We start from the raw sequence: 21,293 nt of genomic DNA, 5'->3' as shown, positions 1-21,293 counted from the left end.
GGTGGAGGCAGGGGAGTGGAAAAGGAAGGGGAGGGAGAGACTTTTGGGATTGCCATTGCCACGGTTGGCTCAGCTCACATCTCTCTCGATTAGCTGATTTCCTGTTGCAGCTGCCCATATTGCTATCGCAATCTTTCTTGCCTATATTTGCTATCGCAATCTTTATTAACCTCTTCACTTGAATAAAGACTGAAGATTTTCCCCTTAACCTGAGTTCCTGACTCCGGCTGATTTTAAATACGCGATCATTACACTCATGAACTGGGGGATGGGGCCCCAATTGAACATAACACTTCCCTTAATTTAGTTTGAACAACGTCTGCCTATAAGCTTGAGGCCCCTTGACTCAGGGGTGAGGGAGCCCAGTCTTTTGTCCATTTCACTATCAGTCTAGTGATAATGATATCATATAGAATTGATGTCTGCAGGCAAAGGGAAGAGTCACTCAGCCTTACCACAGGACTGATTTGCCTTTTTCAAGTTACCTTCTGCTTTCCAAATCTTTCTGTATCTGGAACCCAAAGCATTAAGGATAATTTTGTAGGACAGTTTCTATAGATTATGTTATCATTAAGTTTGGTTCCAAACAAAAAATAGCTATGAAGATTTAAGAAATCTTGGTACTGGACTAACTTTATTTGTGAGGACTGTATATAAATGCAATTCTATTTAGTTTAATGAATATTTAAGCTTGAATACCTGGGTGTATATACCATCTCTGTTGTTTAATCTGTGTCACCTTGGGCAAATTACTTCATTTTCATCTATAAAATGGGGGGGGGGGGAAGTAAATGGTTATCCTAGGCTTGTTTCCTAGATTCTTCCAGTTACAAATAAATGTTTACATGATTGTCCCTGTTCCCGTAGTTTCCATTATTAAAGAGACAGAACCTAATGACATAAATTTATAGATACATTTTATTGGATGCTTGTTATTTTATTTCTTGAGAAATTTTAAGAGATGAAGAAGATAGAAAGAAGAAAGAAAATCAAATAGATAAACAAAAGAATAATTAAAAAAGGAAGTATAAATACAATAGGGGTTAGAATTAGATCATGTAATTCTCTTGGTATAGGAAATGCTCAGTAAGGGAATTTGCAAGGCAAATTCTCTGCATCTTCTCTGCAAAATAGTTATCCCTTCCACACAATGACTTTCCCCATTGCCGTTTTAATATATGACAGGTTGGCTAAAGAAATTAAATGGGATTGGGAGGGGGGGAGTTTTGTGGAAGCCACAGATGACATATAAAGGTCAGAAGAAAGTACAGAAAAAGTTTTAGAAACTCAAATGCATAAAATAGAAAAAAGAAAAAATTCAGGTTTCTTTTCTGGTATAAAGAGAGGGCCAAAACATTTTATGTGGATTTTCCAGATTGCAGGGAGTACTATGCCCCAAATTCCTGCAATGTGGAGGGGATAACTATAGAATCTTAAGAGAGTTGCCAAAGTTTTACTTAACAGTTAAGCAAACAGCATCACACAGGTGGTATATACCATTAGCTCCACAGCTCCATTTGAACCCAGTTGTTTCTGGCTTCAAGGTCAGTTTGCTATTCATAGTATGTGCACACACACACACACACACACACACACACACACACACACCTGTGTAATATGCCAGGATAAAAGCTAGATTTGAAGTGGACTTCATTGTTCTTCATTTCTTATATATTAATGTTCTAACACCCCATTATTTTACTGTTTTCCAGTATCCACATGTATCATTAGTGAAGTCAGCAGGGCACTTCCTTTGAGTTTAACAGATTAAAAAAGACCCATGAAACATGTATTAATTCAGAACAGGGCAGTCACTTCACCACAAACCCCTTGCTAATGATTATTGTTTTAAGTCCCCCAAAGCCTATGGACCTGGTAAGTGAAGGTGATGGTTATACATTGATATTTTCCAGAAATATTATTTTCTTTTCTAGTCTTTTTTCCTGATTAATATTTTATTTTCCCAAATACATGCAAAAAATAGTTTCCAACATTCATTTTTGTAAAACTTTTGTATTCCAAATTTTTTCGCTCTCTCCCTTACATCCCCCCTCCTCAAAACAGCAAGCAATCTGATATAGGTTAAATATGTACAATTCTTTTAAACATATTTCTATATTTATCATATTATGCAAGAAAAATCAGATCAAAGGGGGAAAATCCATGAGAAAGGAAAAAAACACACACACACAAGTAAACAAACTACTAAAAAAAAAAGTGAAAATAACATGCCAGAAGTAGTATTCTCTAGTTATATTCTTTATGAACTTTCCACTAATGAAATGCCTGCCAAGTTATGAAGATGACCTGGAATAGAGGTTATTAATGTGGAACTTATGAACTTATATTTTGATAATATTTCAATATGTTGGTTTGTTTTGTAATCCTATAGATTTTATTTCAGGCATTTAAGAATATTGTACTAAGGAGCAGTTCATAGACAGGGATATACTGGTAAATGTTTAACAACCACTTGGAACAGGGGGGAATGTAAAAAGCACTTTAAAGTTTCACCAGCCTTATTAACATTTCTTTTACTTTGTTTGAATCTAGAAAACATCTAGAAAATAACAAAACAATAAATCAATTTGCAATTTTTGAGGTGTAAATGCTCACACTAAAAATTTTAATTAATAATTGCTCTCTTCCAGTTTAATTAAGCTTCAGTACATCTCTATATTTACCACACTAACTTAGATTCCCTTAAGAACCTCAAATGGATTCTTGGGTGTCTATGCCAGCAGAGAATATGGTCTCATGACCTGTCATGTTGAGTTGGGACAACTTCAAGTAAGAGTCTGACAAATAGGATCTGTTCAAGTAGATAGCCCTGGTAATTTTCAGCCTAACTAAAATTTCAAAGGCTCGTCATCAGAAAGCTGGCCACCAGGTAATAGACATTTTTGGGACATTCTGCATGTGTTTTATATGGAATATCTTGTGGAATATATATACACGATACCCACAACCATTATACACATAGGATACCCACAACCATTATACACATAGGGTGTTCCATTAGGTTTATGTGCAATTTTAAGTGTTAAATTCTTTCCTAGTATGCAAAAATTTTGCCATTATGGATCTGATATGACATGAAGGTCAAGTCAAAAGACAATAAATATTACACACACACACACACACACACACACACACACACAAACACACGCACGCACACCCACATGCACACACACAAAAACGGTTGGATCACTTGGAACTCCATTCCACATTTCCTGCTTCTAGATCATGTAGATACTGGAGACTTTGGGAATTAAATACATTTAAGCTTTCTCATGTATATTGGGGTGGGAATGGGGTTTGGTTTGATTTCGAAACTTCACATTTCTATCTCAGAGAAATCCCAAATAGAAGCCAGCTGCGAGGAGGAGGAAGAATGAATGAAGATTCTTGAGCTGGCTCAGATCTCTCAGAGTCCCTAAAAACTGATCCAGATCTCTCCCTACAAAACTGGTCTAAAATCAAATACAGCATATGGGGAATGAGGATGGAGGCAAGGAATTAATAGTCATTCATTTTACTGAAATTTTTTTCCCCTATAAATTTTGGAATACCTATTTCTGTGGACCTAATCACCGGGGAGCTACAGCCTATTTTAAAATGTCATCTAGCCTAGAGGCTATAGACCACTTGCTTTAACTAAAAATAAAAGTTTACAACAATGGGATATTGCGGTACTTGACACAGCTCTATCCCACTCCCCCTTTTTCTTTGTGAATTATTTTGCTGGAGGCTACAACATTCTAGTTGAGGAGTTTGTTGGGAGTGGACTGGGAGGCGTGAATAATTCACCATCTATGAAGTTGAGCTGAGCTGAGCCGCTGCAGCATGTTGGGCTAGCCTTTGATGCAAACTGGTTGAACAGGTTCCGGATCTACTGAAGAACCAGTTTGACTGGCCTGTTATGCCAACAAATTCTGGTATGAGTCCATGTTCCGCAGACTGTAGAAACCTGCCCAGCCAGTTAAATGAAAGGCATATTAGGTTATCCATTGCAAACTGAATATATCTTAGATGCAGGAGACCTCCTGTGCACAGCAGTAGTTTCTCAGCAATCTCTAGTGTGGTCCAGAGTGGTGGCTTCCTCCACTGATTTTATGTTTGAAGTTTATAGCTTCAGGGGAAGTCAACAGTAAAGCATTCTCTACCCTTGACCAAGAACAGAAATTTTCTAAATAAAAACTGAAGGGTAAGTAATTTTTCTATATTTATTTTCTGTGTATTCATAAAAGCCTATAAAATTATATTTAAACATAATGTTTGATAAAATGCACTAATTTTTCCTTTAACTTTATGCAAGTTAAATATTAACATTTTTATTAGAAAAATAGTAGATCTTGTATCTATGTATTGATTTACTTAAAGTAAGGCTATCTGGTATAGAATAGACTTTTGGTTTTTTCTTATAATCTTACAAAACTGTCATTTATTGCTCTGGAGAGAATAAGTTCATTAATATTCATCATCTTAATATCTAACTTTAAGAAGTTACCCATTTCTCTGATAAGGACATATAAATATGTCTATATGATATATGCATAGATATATTCCTATTAAATCCAAGCTATGATAGAAATAACTTCAGAAAATGCTTACAATGGGGGAAAAAAATCTTGATTTACTTCGAATCATAAGCATACCTAGAACAGTTGTTCCTATTTAAAAAATTAAAGAGTGTGAAAAACAAAGGCTATGGAATCTGGTAACTGATTAACTATTAGAACGCAAAAGCACTTGCTGAGCTGAATAGAAAGGAATGAAGACAGGTTTTGTCATGCCTGTTAAGTCTGAAAAACTTTAGATTAAAAAAAAATCTTCCCATCAACTCTATTAGTTAAAATTTATTCTGTTCCCTCTTCCCTTTTATAGCAACCAGTTTGTTTAGCAGATGTCACAATTCAGTAAACTAACAATCACCATCCCTTACATTATTTTGATTTAGTAAATTAGAGTTCTTCCCCCTTCTAGCCACTTATATGAAACAGGATTGAATATCTTCAATGGTTTATGTAGCGATCTGAGAATTTGAAGTCCTACAAAATGTAGTATTTAAACTAAATAATGTCTAAATGTGAACTAAACAGTTACCTACCAAGTATGTTTTGCAGGACCTTAACTCAAATTGAATAAAACCATTCTTGTTCTATCTATATAGAAAGGATGCTCTCTACTCATTAAGGGAACATAAACAGATTTAATTTGTAAGATCAGAAAAATGAAATAGTTTTCAGTGTGAGATACTTCCACTTCTGCATATAAAACTTTTGGTAACCTTTAAGTCTTCTAATTCTTTATGACTTTTAAGAAACTAATTTCTCAAAAGACATGCTTTATCTACAAAATGTCAAATAAATTGGTGGATCCAGTTAACAAAAACAAGCAATAACAACAAAAAAAATCCGTTCAATGAAAACACTGCATTGAAACTTTGGTCATGATGAATTTTGGTCACTAGATGAAAATCTCTAGTTAATGGAGTTTCTCACTTTAGTAACATTTGTGTATATGTGTGGGTCACCACAGAGTATCCTGGTTTGGATACTTTTTATAGAAAGTAATTTGATTCTTTAGAATAAGCTCTTCTAAGCAACATGGTATCTAAGATACTTAGAATATAATAGATTTCAAACTGAATAAGATCTTGCAAATCTTTTACTTAAGAAGTCATCTTCCATAAGGGGAAATCAAGGCCCAGGAAAGTAAAGTGATTTATCCAAGGATACAAAATAGTAAATAACAGAATACTGAATCTAGGTCTCTGGCCCAGAGAATATTGCCTTCTTCATTCAGGACTTCCACTTTATTCCATTTTTCATGTTTATGATCTAAGGAATATTTGAGAATTAATTTAGTTTATATTGTTATCTCAGGTTGAATTTAGAGCCCAAATCTCAAATCTTAAATACCATAACTCTAAATTCTCTGTAGTTTTTTGTTTTTGTTTTTGTGGCATATTTCAAATAAACTATGCTATTTAAAATATCTATTAGAAATAGCTTGTTTAATGGTTCCTTTTATTAGTTATTTTAGAGCATTTAAAATAAAATTGATATATTTTTTAAAAGCTAGGACTATAAGATTTCTGAATGAATCCATTGTATATGAATAACTATGTATATATATATAAATATATATATGTATCTGTGTATGTATATAGACATATGTATATAAAAAGATACACACACATACACTCTCTCTCTCTCTCTCTCTCTCTCTCTCTCTCTCTCTCTCTCTCTCTCCCCAAAATGTCTCTGCCTAGACAATTTCCCAGATGGAAATTTTATTTTTCTTCAACAGTTCTCCATATCTTGAAAAACTGCATTCTCCCTAACTCGTGATTAGGTTATTAATTTTTCTTCTAAAATGATTTAGAATTTAAGCACCACAATGCTGAAAGACACCTTAGAGATTAACTTCTACTTCAATACTCTTGTTTTATATATGAGAAAATGATAATCACTGATTTATATAGTATTCCATAGTTTACAAAGTACTTCTTTCCCAACAGCACTATGAAGTAAGATGGGCAAGTATGATTCTCTCCATTTTGCATATAAAGAAACTGAGGATTGTAAAATTAGTCTTGAAATCCAAGTCTTCAATTCACAGTCCAATAGTTTCTCAATAGCATCAAACAAGCCCTTAGAGGGCTTCCCACTTTGCCCCCCTTACTAATTGTTATAATGGAACTCCAACTTAAGTAATTAATGATATTTCCATTAGAGTAAAATGTATTGTCTTCATTACCCATTAGAGTAAAATATATCATCTTCATTGTACTTTGTAAGATAGTTGATCAATTTGTAATTGGTTCTAAGTTATATCTGCTACTTTGTTTCCATTGATGTGGCAAAAAAATTATACTTAAAATACAGTGTTTTTCAATTATATAGCATGTATATAACTGTATTTTTGTTGAGTCATTTTGCAGTCATGTTCAAATCTTCTTGACCCCACCTGGGATTTTCTTGGCAGAGATACTGGAGTAATTTGCCTTTTCTTTTTTCTTTCTTTTTTTTTTTTTGGATCATTTTGCATATGAAGAAACTAAGGGGAAAAGGGTTAAGTGACTTGCCCAGGGTCACACAGATACTAGTATCTGAGGCCAAATTTGAACTCAGGTCTTCTTGACTATAGGTCTGGTACTATATCCACTATAACACCTAGCTGCCCCAGTATGTATAACTGGTATTCAAAAGAACGCTATACAATACAACAGATTCTCTATTGTAAATATAATAAAACTGAAGCTCAGAGAATTATGAGACTTTCTAAGGACACAGAACTAGTTAAGAGGTAGCAGAGTCTGGACTAGAACCCATGTCTTCTCATTCTAGATTGAAGGTATTTTCTACTATTGCTTCCTTGCCTTCCTGGTTCCTCTGTATAATATTTCCAGTTAACTTTCTTGGGGCTTTTTACTTTTCATTATCTAAATTTCTAATGCTCTCATAAAATTTTTCTACATTAGCAAAGTCTATCTGCTGGCATTGTTTTTCTTGATTATGTAATGGAGTCAAAAGAGTGAGCACCCCATAATTTGTAAGACTTTAGGCTATTTGAAGTGAGCCATCTGTTGTGTAGATCAGGGACAATGGAAGGGAAGATTCACTTGTTTGCCATTATAATAGGGATAAAGAGAGAGACTGGACCTGCAATGTCATTAGACTGAGAACTCCAGGGAGAGCAAATTCTTTTTACCAAGGCTGGTCAACAGGGTCATCCTCAATTCTTTCCTCTAAATTATCTCACATATGTAATCAGATGCCAATTCTTGTCATTTCTATTTCTACAGCATTATTTGCATACATGCTTTTTTTTTTCTTTTTTCCCCAACCCACAGTTTTAGTGCAGGACCTTACCATATTTTTCTAGTTGATCTTCCTGCATCAGATCTCTCCTTATTCCAATGCTTCCTAGCAACAGTAACCAAACAGGTTTTCTTTTCTTTCTTTTTTTTTTTCAAAGTGGCTTTTCTAATGCAAAATTCTGACCATCTCAATCCTTACTCAATTCCAGCAAAACTCTATAGCATGTGCAGTGGCCACATCCCAGTATAACTATCTCAACAGACAGGCCAAACCAGATGGAAGGTCACTAACAAGCCCCAAACCCACTGGTGAGGTAAGAGATGTCCGCCCCAAGCAGGTGAAAATTTCTCTTGGTGAATGGGTAGATGAGAACAATTTGTCCCAGCAGTCAGGAAGGCAGCTGAAGCAGGTAGTGTGGAGGGCTTAGAGCTTGGTCAGACATCAAAGATGCCAAGATCATCATCATCAGACCATTCCAAGTCATCTTCAGTTTTGTCTTGCCTGTGATGTGATCTCCTGTGATGTCATTGGTTCTCTTTGAAAATAAAGGAAGAACAATAACAAAATATAAATCCCTCTGACATTGAGAGAAGTCAAAACTTGACCCCCTTTTATTTTTGCAGCATTATTACACATTATTCCCCTCCACACATTTTATGTTTGTCCCTCTATTACTCTCACATTCCATCTTCTGTCTCCATACCTTTGCAGTGGCTGTCCTTCACAAATGGAATGTACCCTATGGTCTCTACCTATTGAAATCTCTGTTTTCCTTCAAAATGGCTCAAGTGCCACCATTTACCTAAGACTTTTCCTGCTCTCTTCTAACTCCTATGCTCCCCCCTTATCTTATGCTCACCAATTAGGTGATCTATATATATATAGGCATGAGTGTCTATCTAGTTGAGATGGTTTCAAGTATATTCCAAGAAAACTATCTTGGAGATATTATTACACACTATTTGATTTGACTCACTTTGTTTATATAAAATATGGGCTTAAAATTTGAAAAGATCTTGGAGACCATGTAATCATCCATTACTTTACTAAAGAGAAGACTGAGATACACAGAAAGAGAATGAGACTTGTCCACAGTAACATTGATTGATGGAAAATAGAAGAAGTACCAAAGTCTTCTGTTCCACTGTTTTTCCTATCATGCCTCAAAGCTATCTAATTAATAATTTGAAATAAAAAAAAGCCAAACACTAAAAATGACTTAAACTTTGATTTCTTCATTTTTTATGGAAATATAAGTACAATCTCTAAAATGGTTGATGTATTCCTATTTGCATTATTTGAAGTAACAATTATGTAAAGTGTGGTAGTTGGTTTCAGTGCAATGGAAATATGCAAGACAAATTCAAATAATGCGACCATTTCAAAAGATTTATTATCTGTACTTATCTGAAACCTAGCTGTATTAAAATAACTACTACATTATGTATTTAGTAATGAAATTGAATGACTGCTTAATGAATAGCTAATCATGAAAAGATTTCATCATAGAACACATCTTTGACTTCAACAAATTTGTAACTAGAAAAAATATCCAAATCTCTTTTTCACTCTCCAAATTTGATAAATAAATGAGAAAATTTAAATCAAAGAATCTCTTGCTAAGGTTGTACTCAAGGATTAGAATTTTATAGATTCAGAAACAATTTATAAATCATTATTTTAAACAAATACTATTTTCTAATTTATTCTAAATCTCAGAAATACTTTTAAGAATTCCCTTTTTGAACTACCTTTTTGAAGTGCTCAGATGTGTCCTATTAAAGAGAAAACATGTATTCAAAATAGATATAACTATGCAATTTTTTAATATGAAGCTAAATAATTTTAAAACAAACTTAGATATTTATTAGATATAACTCAAAGAAATGATAATCTATCCTATACACATGTGTATCTTACATTGTACTAGAAAAAGCAAATACAAAACTCAGTTTCTTACTTATCTCCCTAATTTATTATATGATTCAGGCAAGTCACATCTTTTCTGGGTCTCACTTTCATAGACTCATATATATTTGGAACTGGAAAGTACCTTTGAGAGGGAGTTGGACTAGATTATTTCTAAGACTCCATACTATAATATTCTATGTTTCTAGAGTGAATAAATAGGTATTTTCAACTTGAGTACTAATGATATATAAATTTAGGATAAATGAAAATATGATTTTAAGGCATAAATTATATTATTTGTAAGTCTATAAGACCCTACTCTAATGTCTTAATATGGTATAATGTGGACACTACTTTTTCAAAAGTATGCCAGTAAAATACAAGGTCTTGACTGTCAGACTGGAAAATCTTTGAATGCGGGTCTGATAGTAAACTATATGTCTACTCTTTAAGAAGCTATCTAGTTTTAGTATGAAAAGGCTTGTCACAAGAAGGTTGAAAAGGTTCTCTGCTGGGTAAGTTTTTGGTAGGAAATGCCCTGTACAGTTCATGAAGATCATATGCAAACATATTACAGATAATATAAATGACCAAAAATGTATAGTCCTATGGAAAGAGCAGTACCTATATGTAAGGAGATGGTGCCCAAGTGAAAAGAGGTACCACATGTCATGAGGGAAAAAGAAGAGGAACAAGGGAAAAAGAAGAAAGAGGTACAGGTGAAACAGAACAAAGAGGAGGAGGAGGAAGAAAAGGAAAAAAGAAGCAGAAGATGAAGAAAAAAAGAAGAAATGACATTTCCCAACTTCTGCTCCAGTTGGCAATTTGGGTCCCCAGAGAACTGTTACTAACTATTCTCAGGGTGTAGAGGTAACTGTAGGGTTTTTTTTTTTCCTCCTGGGGCAGGTGGGGGTGGGGTGGGGCGAGTTAGATTTTTGTAGTGAGTTCAAATGTTGGAGTTCTTGTTCTTCTCAAAACGCAGCTGGTTTAGCTTAGGGCCCTCCGAATATCTCCAAATCCAAAGGTTCTGTCCGTTAGCCTCTGCCTCTGCTTCAGCCTCCAACCAGCACAAAGATGGAATGAATCTCTTTGTTCCTTCTCTTGGGGCTCGGCTAGCTTTCTGGTGAGTCTTTCAGACCAGCTTGGTCTCAGTGGGGGGCATGCAGGAGCCCAGCCACCTACCACAGTGGTGTGAGATGAAGATGAATCTGGTTGTCCACTGAACTCTCACTCGTAGCTTTATCCTTTGAAAACTCTTCGTCTGCCAACAGCCAGCCAAGTGGAATATATTCTGCCTTGCCTCGGAGAGAGGGCTTCTGGCGTAATTCCGCAAAGTGCTCTCTGTCTACACCAGAGTCGCTCCTCTTTAGTCCAGCTGAACTCTCCTCTGCGACCAGCCAGCCAAGTGGAAAATGTATTCTGTAATAGCTTTCTCTCCTCATTGGCCTTATATCTGAATCTTCTGAGAGAATGGGATTATGGATTTTCTCCCATAGTGCTCTCTGGCCCAAAGAGCTTTAAGGGAGGTGTGAACTCCCTTGAAGTTAGAAAGTTTACTTTGTGAAACTGGCATACTTGTGAACTCCAATGAGTAAAGGTGTGAACACAAGCCTTGTATTAATTAGTTCTACTTAGTACCTTGTTTCAGATTCTGCCCAAAACATCTTCTTGTAAGATTAGATCAACTCTAATGAGTTAGCAATTTGTAAAGATTCCAACAGATTTTAAACAGTTTTTAAAATTTTATTTATTTTTTAAAAAGCTGGAAGTTTACTTTTTGTCCTAGGCTTCTTTCATTTATGATTTCTTGAAATATAGACATGAAAAAGCAGTCTTTTAAAAGGACCATTTTGTTTCAAATTGAGCTACTTAACTACTCTTCAAACTCAAATCACTTGGCTTTCATTAAACGGCCAAAAACAGCTCCCAACTCAAGAGTTTGTGGTTCACAGTTTAAGTTCTGAAGTCTCAGAACAAGTGTAAATAGCAGTTTTCTTTTCTGGCCAAAAACTTTTGAGAGTCTTCTTCTTCTTGATTGATATTTTTTATAAAAGTAAATTAGGCCATCTTTTGTCTCAATGCTTTTCTAGCTCTTAGGCATTGAATGGGATTGCCTCAGACAATCTGAGCCCTCATAAAACCTTAATTTAGAAAGGGAAAGGTTACCGACAATATCCCAAGCATCACTAGTATCTTGCATTTTGTCTTGTCACTGGACTTCAATGACTCTGGAAGAGAGAGTGAGATTGAAAAATTTGCACAGTTCTGCCTCTCATGTCTAAGTCAAATGAAACTTAAAACATCACCTTGTGATATCATGGTCCTCTTCAAGAACAAAGGAGGACAACAACAATAATCAAAAAGTTTTTGTGTATCTAAATGGAGTACAACACCTAGAAAAATATGATCCTTAAAGTATTAAAGACAATATATTAAAGGTAAATATTCACCCAATTAACCCAGTACCATATCTGTGAAACCTCAATTTCATTTTGCATTATATATAGAGACAGCTTAATACTAGCAAGCCAGTAAAGGATGGCATTTTTATTTTTAAATGCATGCATGTATTAAAGTCAGAATCTTTTTATTTTGAAATCCTTAAGGGCTTTTTGAAGTGAAAAAGACTTGACAAAAAGATTTTCCCTAGAAATCAGTTCCAGAAAGGTCATTCTTCATATACACCTTACCACAATATTTAAGCTCAACTTAGATCTACTGAAACTCACTACTTTGGGGAGATAAAACAGAATTCAAGTCTAGACATCATTTAATGATATCAATAATTTAGCTATAATACCTATATCTTAAGTTCTCATAAGGCCTAGAGCTAGAAGGGATCTTAAATATTATCTGATTCCAAATTCTCCCACTAAAGAGGAGCAGTTTACAGGATTTGGCTAAGACCATATAGGTAGTGTGTTGTTTTTTGTCCTTGTTTTTTGAAGAGGACCAGTGATCTCATGGGATGATGTCTTGACTTGCTCATGAATTGGATTTAGGTAAGGCAAAGGTGTACAAAGTCATCAGCCTTACTTTACACCTTTCTGAGTCATCAAAATCTAGTGGCAGGACAAGAGTTGAGAAGACTGGCGATGGCCTAGGATGCAGAGGATGATTTGGTGTCTTTGGTGTCTGACAGAGCAATAAGTCCCTCACAGTGTTTGTTTTAACTGTCTTCATGGCCAGTGGAACAAATTGTTCTCATCCACTCATTCAGATAATAAGTTTTTTCATGCTTAAGGTAGACCTCTCCAAACTCACCAACAGATTTGAGGCCTGGGTGATCTGGAAGACAGCACCTCTGGTGTGAGGGCTTACCAAACCCTTTTCAGGGCTGCTCATCAATGTTTGGTGTCCATGAGATTCACTCTGGCTCTCATTGATTGGCTAACAATAGGTCCCAAGCCAAGTCTTAGTTGGTTATTGTTTTGGCCCTAATTGACTCAATTCTGGTCCTTTGACACCAAATAAAGTGTTTTGCTTCTGTGTCCTATTCATTTCCCTGTGAAGAGACAAAGGTTATGCATCTTCCACAAATATACTTGGTGTCCATGAGAAAAATGGGAAGAAAGCTTTTGTATTAAAAAATAGGTCAGTAGTGCGTAGAGAGGGAACACATGCAAACAAGACAATTCATACTTCTTGTATTAAAAGACCTCAGTGGTCTTTCCAGTTCTTGTGATATTAAAAAAACTTCCCTTTATACTAGACTATTTCTTTCATACTCTGTTCTTACTGCCTTTATAGAAACCTGATTCCCTCTGGAAGATATTACATTGTTGACCATCCTCTTCAGTAGTGTATGCTTTTGTCATGCTCTTCAAAACACTAGGGAAGGAGGGCCTTTTTCCTTTCATGTTCATTGTAACTATATCTTCCTTTCTAGATCCTTGCCAACCTAAAGATCACTCTTTCTCTTTGCTTTTTTTGGATTCATGTGATCAACTATTAAGTGCCAACCCTGCACCAGCTAGCATGCCTGACAACAGATATATGAATATAAAAAAAGAAACAATCCCTACTTGCAAGAAGTTTATATTCTAAAAAGGAAGACAAGAAGAATCTACAAATTATGTATAAGGCCATGTAGTAGAATAAGTACATCCTGATCTTGTAAAAATAGTGCCAGGAATGCTAAAATTAAAGAAGATGAGAAGATTTTTTTTAAGTTACAATGGGAGGAAAAGGAAGATCAAAAAAAGGATAGGAGTTTTGCTTAGAATAAATGGAAAAATGATGATAAACAACAGAGAGAAGACAGATGGTCATTGGTCATTTCTTACTTGGTTTTGTTTTCTCTGTAAAGAAAAAGGCATTACATTTAATACAACAGAACAAAAATGTTTAAGAGGAAATTAATACTTAAGACACGTAATGAAATATAGCTGAGGGTAGGGGGTTTTCACTTGGTTGCTTTGATGAATTCAAGACATCTGGCCATGATCTTGAAAGAATTTTCAGGTAAGTGGTGGCTGAAATATGAAAGATCACTGAAAATGGGAGTATTTGTAGTATGAAGTATGGAGAATGGAGAAATGTCCTCATTTCCCCAAAAAGAAAGAAATTGGAGTCTGCCAATTCTAAGTTCTAGATCTAATTCTAAGCCTAACTTCAATTCTAGGAAAACTTAGAACAGTTAAAGGGAGTGGTTGGCAAAAATTTAAATAGGGGAGAGGTGCATAAAAAGAAGTAGCATAACTGTCAAGAATAAGTCATAGAAGACCAATCTCATTTCCTTCTTTGATAGGGTTACTAAATTAGTAAATAAGGAGAAAATTATAGATTTAGTTTTCTTAGGTACTAGCAAAGATTTTGATAAAATATTTCATACTGTTATTGTGCAAAATAGAGACAAACATTAGATTATGATATAATCAGATGGATTAAAAAATGGTTGAATAACTAACTGGACTCAAAGAATAGCTGCAATGGTTCAATGACAATGTGGCAGAAGGTTTCCAATGGTGTGTCCCAGAAATCTCTTCTTAGTCTTATGCCATTTAAAATTTTTAGCATTATCTTGGACAAAGGCATAGATGACACGCTCATCAAATTTGCAGATGACATAAAGCTAGAAAGGACAACTAATACAAAGCTGACAGAGTCAAGATCCAAAATCATCTTCACAGGTTAGAACCTTAAATTGAAACAATTAGATGAAATTCAATGGGGATTAATATATAGTCTTTCATGGAGATAAAAAAAATCAAATATTAAATTCTCAAGCATAAAATGAGAAAGGTAGGATTAAATAGTAGTTATTTTGAAAGAGACGTGGGAGTCACTTGGTAGCCTACAAGCTCAGTATGAGTCGAGTATGACAAAACAGCTAAAAAAAAAAAAGCAATTGAGATTATGGGCTACATTAAGAAGGACCAAATTTCCAGAATGGATAGATGATGATTCCATTGTACTCTTTTCTCATCAGACTTCATCTAAAGAATTGTGTTCATTCTCTGGCACTACAGTTTAAGGGCCTTAAGAAATTAGAAGGTCCAGAGGAGGGCAATCAGGTTGGTGAAGGGCTTTGAAGTTCTTGTCGTTACAGAATCAGTTGAAGAACTGAACATGTTTAGCCTGGAGAAGAGCAGGGAGGGATAAGGCAGTTATTTTCATGTATTTGAAGAGCTGTCTTTGGGGAGGAACTAGATTTGTAGTGTTTGACCTCAAAGAACAGAACCAGAAGCAACAGATAGAAGTTATAAAGAGGGAAATTAGACAATGTTAAGAAAAAAATTAATGACTTTAATAATTAGATATTAGATTTAATAATTAAGAGTTATGCAAAATTGGAACAAGCTCCTTCCAGAGGTAGTCGATTTCCATTCCTTAGAAGTCTTTAAGTAGAATCTAGCTGATAACTTGCCAAGTATGTCACATGGTTTGGACTAGATGGCCTTTGATTTGAGGTACCTTCCGATTCTCTAATTCTGTGATTCTATTTAGCAAATGCTTTATAAACCTGACAATTCTATATGAATATTAGCTATAAAATATAATATCATCTAAATTTAGAAAGGAAAATTGATTGAATTTTAAAAAGATACAGATAGTAACAATAATTATATAACACCCATATATATATATATATATCTCAGAGTTGGTAAAATATAATAGAAAGAAAAACAAAAAGTAAAATAAAAAAGGAAATAGAGGATTGGTAAGATTGCTGAAAAATTAGGGTGGAAAGACTTATAGCATCTATTCCTATTCAAAACAGGAACATTAAGGAATATACTTTTTTTTTCAGCAACACATGGCCCAACTTTGCAAAAAACACAGCACATACACAGGGCTCAGAGAAATGATAAATAAATAATAAAAAAACAAACCTTAAACACATTCTATAAGCTTTAACACAAATAAAATGATAATTCATGCAATAAAAATAAACATTAGAGACCTAATGGAGATTTCATAGTGACATAAGAATCAATGACTAGATCAGAAAAAACAAATCAAAGAAAAATAAATACTATGGGACAAAATATGATAATGATTAGAAAATAAACCAAAATTTGGGGAATGTAGCTAATGCAGACCTCAGAAGAAAAAAGTGTGCCTCTGATTATATACATGAAGAAAAGAAAAAGGGATGACTATTACAATTTAATATTTACAATTTAAATAGTAGAAAATCAATAAACCCCAAAAAGCACAAACAACTTCTTGAAAATTAGAAGGAAAATAGCTAAAATTTTAAAAAAAAGCTTTAGAATTGATAAACAAAAATTTTTAGCTAGTCTGATTAAAAAGAGGATTAAATTAACAAAAGAAAAATAAATAAGGCAAAATCACAACACTGAAGTATATATATCAGGACATAAGTCAATAAAAAAGAATTTAAAAGAAAATGGGAAGTTTATTTACCCCACACTGGAGTTCTTAAATCACCCAGTTTCAGAAAAAGAAACTAAACTAGCCATAAAGGAACTACCAAAGAAAAATACCATGGTCTAGATGGATTCACAGGAGAATTAACTGATTTAGAGAAGAATTCAATCGCTTTTTAAAAACCATTAATATATGATGTCACACAAATTATACTAATCATTAAAAAGAAATTCATTACCCATCACTTTTTTGTAGGTTTTAATCCCTAAATCAGGAAAAGGTGAAATGAAGAGAACTACCCAACTTTATTAATGAATAGACATTCAAAAATCGTAAATAAATCCTTGCCCCCCCCCCAAAAAAAAAAAAAAAAAAACTATGGAAATAGATCTATCTAAGAACAATTGTTCACTATGCCAAGTGAGATTTACATCAGGTATATAAAGGGTTCAGGAGCAACTAAGTGGCAGAGTGGATGGTGTGCTGACCCAAAGATAGGAAGACTTATACTTCCCAAACTAAAATTTAATCTTAAAACACTTACTAGCTCTATGACCTGGGGCAAATCACTTAAGCATGTTTGTCTTTTCTTCATCTGCAAAATGAGCTGGAAAAGGAAATGGCAAACAATTCTATTATCTTTGCCAAGAAAACCTCAAATAGGATCACAAAGAAGGCATGATGAAAATGATTGAACACACACACAAACACACACATACAACAAGGAAGATTCAATATTAGGAAATTAAAATAATCATATCAAAAATAAAAATACCTTGGGGGGGGCGGGGTAGGCGAATAAGAACCACAATTATTTCATGACAGATTAATAGCATAGAAATTCCCCAACCAACTGATGGCCTAATAGTGGAAAGTAAGTAAAAGTAAAAGTGTAACAAAATATTTAAAGTAGAAAGTCTCATTCTTTGTTCTAAAAGCTATCCGTTGTTGTCCTTGGATAATAGACACCTGTAGCCTTGCCTCAACCCTGAAGTTTTGTCTAAAAGAACTTCTTTCACAGTTGTAAAAATATTTGGTCACCTCATCTAATCTCTTGCCCTTGAACAGAGAATGTCTTATTATGATAACAAATCCTGCCAGCTGCAAAGTAAATATGAAAGGACCCAGAAGTCCCTCTTTTCTTCCTTAAATGATTTTCTCTTTCTATACCGTCGTTTCTCCTTTGAAAGTTTACTACAGAATTCTGCTGATTGACTATGTACTCTAAATGAACCTGAAGGATTATAAAAACTATTAGCTGTACCTTAGGAAACTGAAGCTGCTATCCAGCTGTTTTTCTTAGCATGAAAATACATTTGTTTTTAGTTTGAACTCCTCGCTGATTCAAAAACCCTGAACACCCCTTCTAAGAGGGCTCATCCTCGGTTGAAAGAACTCCCTAACAACCTTAATATCAATAGCTTCAGAAGGGGAAAAAAGCCTTTGACAAAATACATGCTCATTTATGTTTAAAATCTTGTAAAATATGAACATGAGTGCAACAATTTTTAATATAATAAAAAGTATTTACCTAAAGGGAAAAGTCAGGATTTTTTGAAATGGTAAAACACAAATATTTAACTTAAGAAATATTCAAACAGTATCAAATCAAATTTGGATTGCCCAGATTTTACTTTCTGATATGAGAGCTATTTAAACAATGCATTTGCATTTCATTTGACTATTTCATGTCACATGGAAGACTATCCTAGATTGTGACTAATAGACAAATGTTCAAGATTCTTAGTTCCTGTTCAATAATGCCAGTATTTTTCCTCCCCCACCCCCACCACTTTTCTTTTGGAAGTGTGGTAGATGTTTACATCTTCTAATGGAAGTGTGGTAGATGTTTATATCTTCTATATGAATGACATGTTCTAGTTCTACCAGTAAAGTTTAAATGGAAACGATTAACAAAATTTTCAGTAGTTTCTTAAAATCATAACTTAGATTTTAATATTCGAGCTAGGACCAAAAGCTAGTATTTCCTCAGGGGAAGAGCCAAGTGACTATGAAAAGACAAGAAGATATTAGAGGAAGATTTCCCTTTTATCAGATGCTCCTGATTGTGGCATGTCATCTCATTGGGTTAAAAACAGCATTACTAAAACCGAGGTTTATTTTATAGGTAGGCTTGTTTCAATCCATCCCATAACCACAGGCTATCCTCTTAAATCTCCAGTATACCATTGATCAGAAAATAAACAAGAAAGAATTGTGGGTATCCTAATGCAAATCCATCACCAGTAGTGGAAAACAACTGGAAACACAGTTCAACTGATAGTATTAATAAGGTCATTTTTATTTACAAATGATAGCATACTATTAATATAACTTTTCAGTCCATACAAAAGTACATTTCAAGTTTAGTTTTCAAATGTTAAGTGTCTGAGACCACATTTGAACTCAGGTCCTACTGACTTCAGAGCTGGTGCTTTATCCATTGTACCATCTAGTTGCCCGAGATACTTTTTTAAAAAGTCATTTTTATTGATGTCTTTTGTTATCATATTAGAGATAATTTTTGATATTTTCCATTTTCTTTTTAAAATTTTTCAATAGCATTTTATTTTTCCAAATCCATGTAAAGATAGTTTTCAACATTTGTTTTTGTAATACTTTGTGTTCTAAATTTTTCTGTCTCTCTCCCTTACTTTCTCCCCTCCCCAAGATAATAAGTAATCCAATAGAGAGGTTAAATGTGTATAATTCCTTTAAACAGATTTCCATATTTGTCATGTTATGCAAGAAAAATCATACCAAAAGGAGAAAAAATCATGAGGAACAAATAAATAAAAAAGTGAAAATACTATGTTTTGATCCATATATAGTCTCTATAATTCTCTCTCTGGATGCAGATGATATTTTTCCATTCCAAGTCTATTGAAATTGCCTTGAATCACAACATTGTTAAAAAGAGTTAAATCCATCACAGTTGATTTTCACATAATCTTTTTGTTACTTTTCACAATGTTCTCTTGGTTCTGCTAGCTTCATTCAACATTAGTTCATGTGACTCTTTCCAAGCTTTTCTGAAATCAGTCTGCTTATCATTTCTTATAGAACAATTATATTTCATTACATTCATATACCATGATTTATTCAGCCATTCCCCAACTGATGGGCTCCACTCAATTTCCCTATCTTTGTCACTACAAAAAGAGCTGCTACAAACATGTTTGCACATGTGGGCTCTTTTCCCTCTTTTCTGATAAGAGGGACAATGGAGTTTAGATTTCTAGGAAGGACTCTAAATCCATGACTTTGGATGTCACTTGAACTTCTTTTCATCTCATATGGCATTAATATCATCAATTACTTTGATCTATTTTCTAATCGACAACTTATCTCTGAATTTTAACTTATTAGCTACATTGTCAAAACAGATTTTTCAAGACATTAGGCAATTTTACAATTTTAAAGCTCAGTTTTAAAAGTCTTTTTGTGTACAACTATAAAAACCTGCCTTTGCTTGCTAGATTTGATCCATTCCCACAAAACCTGAGAGGCACTGAAACTTGATCATCTGTGAGAAAGTTCTTTTCTGATGTGATCTACCATTCACAACAAATAATCACCTCCTAAGCTTGTTTGCTGATTGTTAAGGAGCTGAGCCATAGCATATTACATTAGGGAACATATATTCTAAAAATACAGTTATTTCTAAAACTGGTCTCTGTGGTTTTTATTTACTTATAAAGGAAATGCAACTGAAATGAAAATAAATTGACTCCATTGAAGCTTCTTGGATTAAGTCTAAGGACATTTAGCTAAAATCTCAGAAAAGTTATTTGTACCATGAGTAACATAGCCTAATAAGATCATATTAAAAACCATGCACAAGTAGTTAGGCAAAAAATAGAAAAATTGAAAATGCTGTTCTTTATATATATACATACATATGTATATATATATATGTATCATAGATATACATATGTATAGCTGTTCTTTATGTTTTTATTTAAGTAATTATCATATTTACTCACAAAATTGATGTTACTTTTAAGAAGATGATCACAAAAATCTATATTAAGCCACAATTTCTTTAATTATTTAAAGTGATGTTAAAAATAAGTTCTCTAAAAATCATAATCTCTTATAAATATTTATGAATGGATAAAGGAAAAGACATAGGGTACAGGATTACTACAAGTAAGTCCTATAAGGCATATTTCATTATACAGTGATAGACATTTAGAACCCACTCTTGCAAAGAAATAAACATCACAAGTTTTAATCAATTTCCCCTTTACTTTTAAAATCCAAATCAGATTCCTGCTAGTAGTATAGGCCTTGTCTTTTACATTAGGAGTTAAGTATTCCAGAATATAGTTATATAAATGATTTTTAACTACTTAGAACAACCTGAAACAAATGAACATATAATATGTGTTTCTCTCAGCTTGAGGATGAAGGGTTTTAGATCAGAGAGCCTTTCTTAAAAGTCCTGAGGATTAGCCAGATCACAGAACCTAAACTCAAAAAAGAACACTATCTAACTTTTAGATCAATACTCTTGGCAGTAGACCACACTGGAAGATTCCAGAGGGCTCTAAGCTGAGCCAGCCAGAATTGAGAATTCTAGAGCCTAAAAACAAGTCATAAACTCCACTTCCTAGAAGGCTTCTGCTCTAATAATATCAGCTAGTCTACCAATCTACTGAATCCAAGACTCACTGTGGCAGAGTCAACAAACTGATGTTGCTTAGCAGACTT

General features: G+C 33.9%; 1 protein-coding gene across 1 annotated transcript in view; it reads left to right on the top strand.

Moving 5' to 3' along the window:
* The first annotated feature begins 4,085 nt into the window (after window positions 1–4,085).
* The window catches only part of RBBP8 (RB binding protein 8, endonuclease), a 124,502-nt gene continuing 107,294 nt past the window's right edge, over window positions 4,086–21,293 (top strand). Inside the window, exon 1 of the mRNA XM_051970350.1 lies at window positions 4,086–4,207. The gene's annotated coding sequence lies outside the window, so the exon portion shown is untranslated. The remainder of the gene's footprint in view (window positions 4,208–21,293) is intronic.

Source organism: Antechinus flavipes, chromosome 1 (genome assembly GCF_016432865.1).
Source record: "Antechinus flavipes isolate AdamAnt ecotype Samford, QLD, Australia chromosome 1, AdamAnt_v2, whole genome shotgun sequence".
NCBI classification, from domain to species: Eukaryota; Metazoa; Chordata; class Mammalia; order Dasyuromorphia; family Dasyuridae; genus Antechinus; species Antechinus flavipes.
Note: the sequence above shows the minus strand (reverse complement) of the source record. Positions and strands in the feature narration are given on the sequence as shown.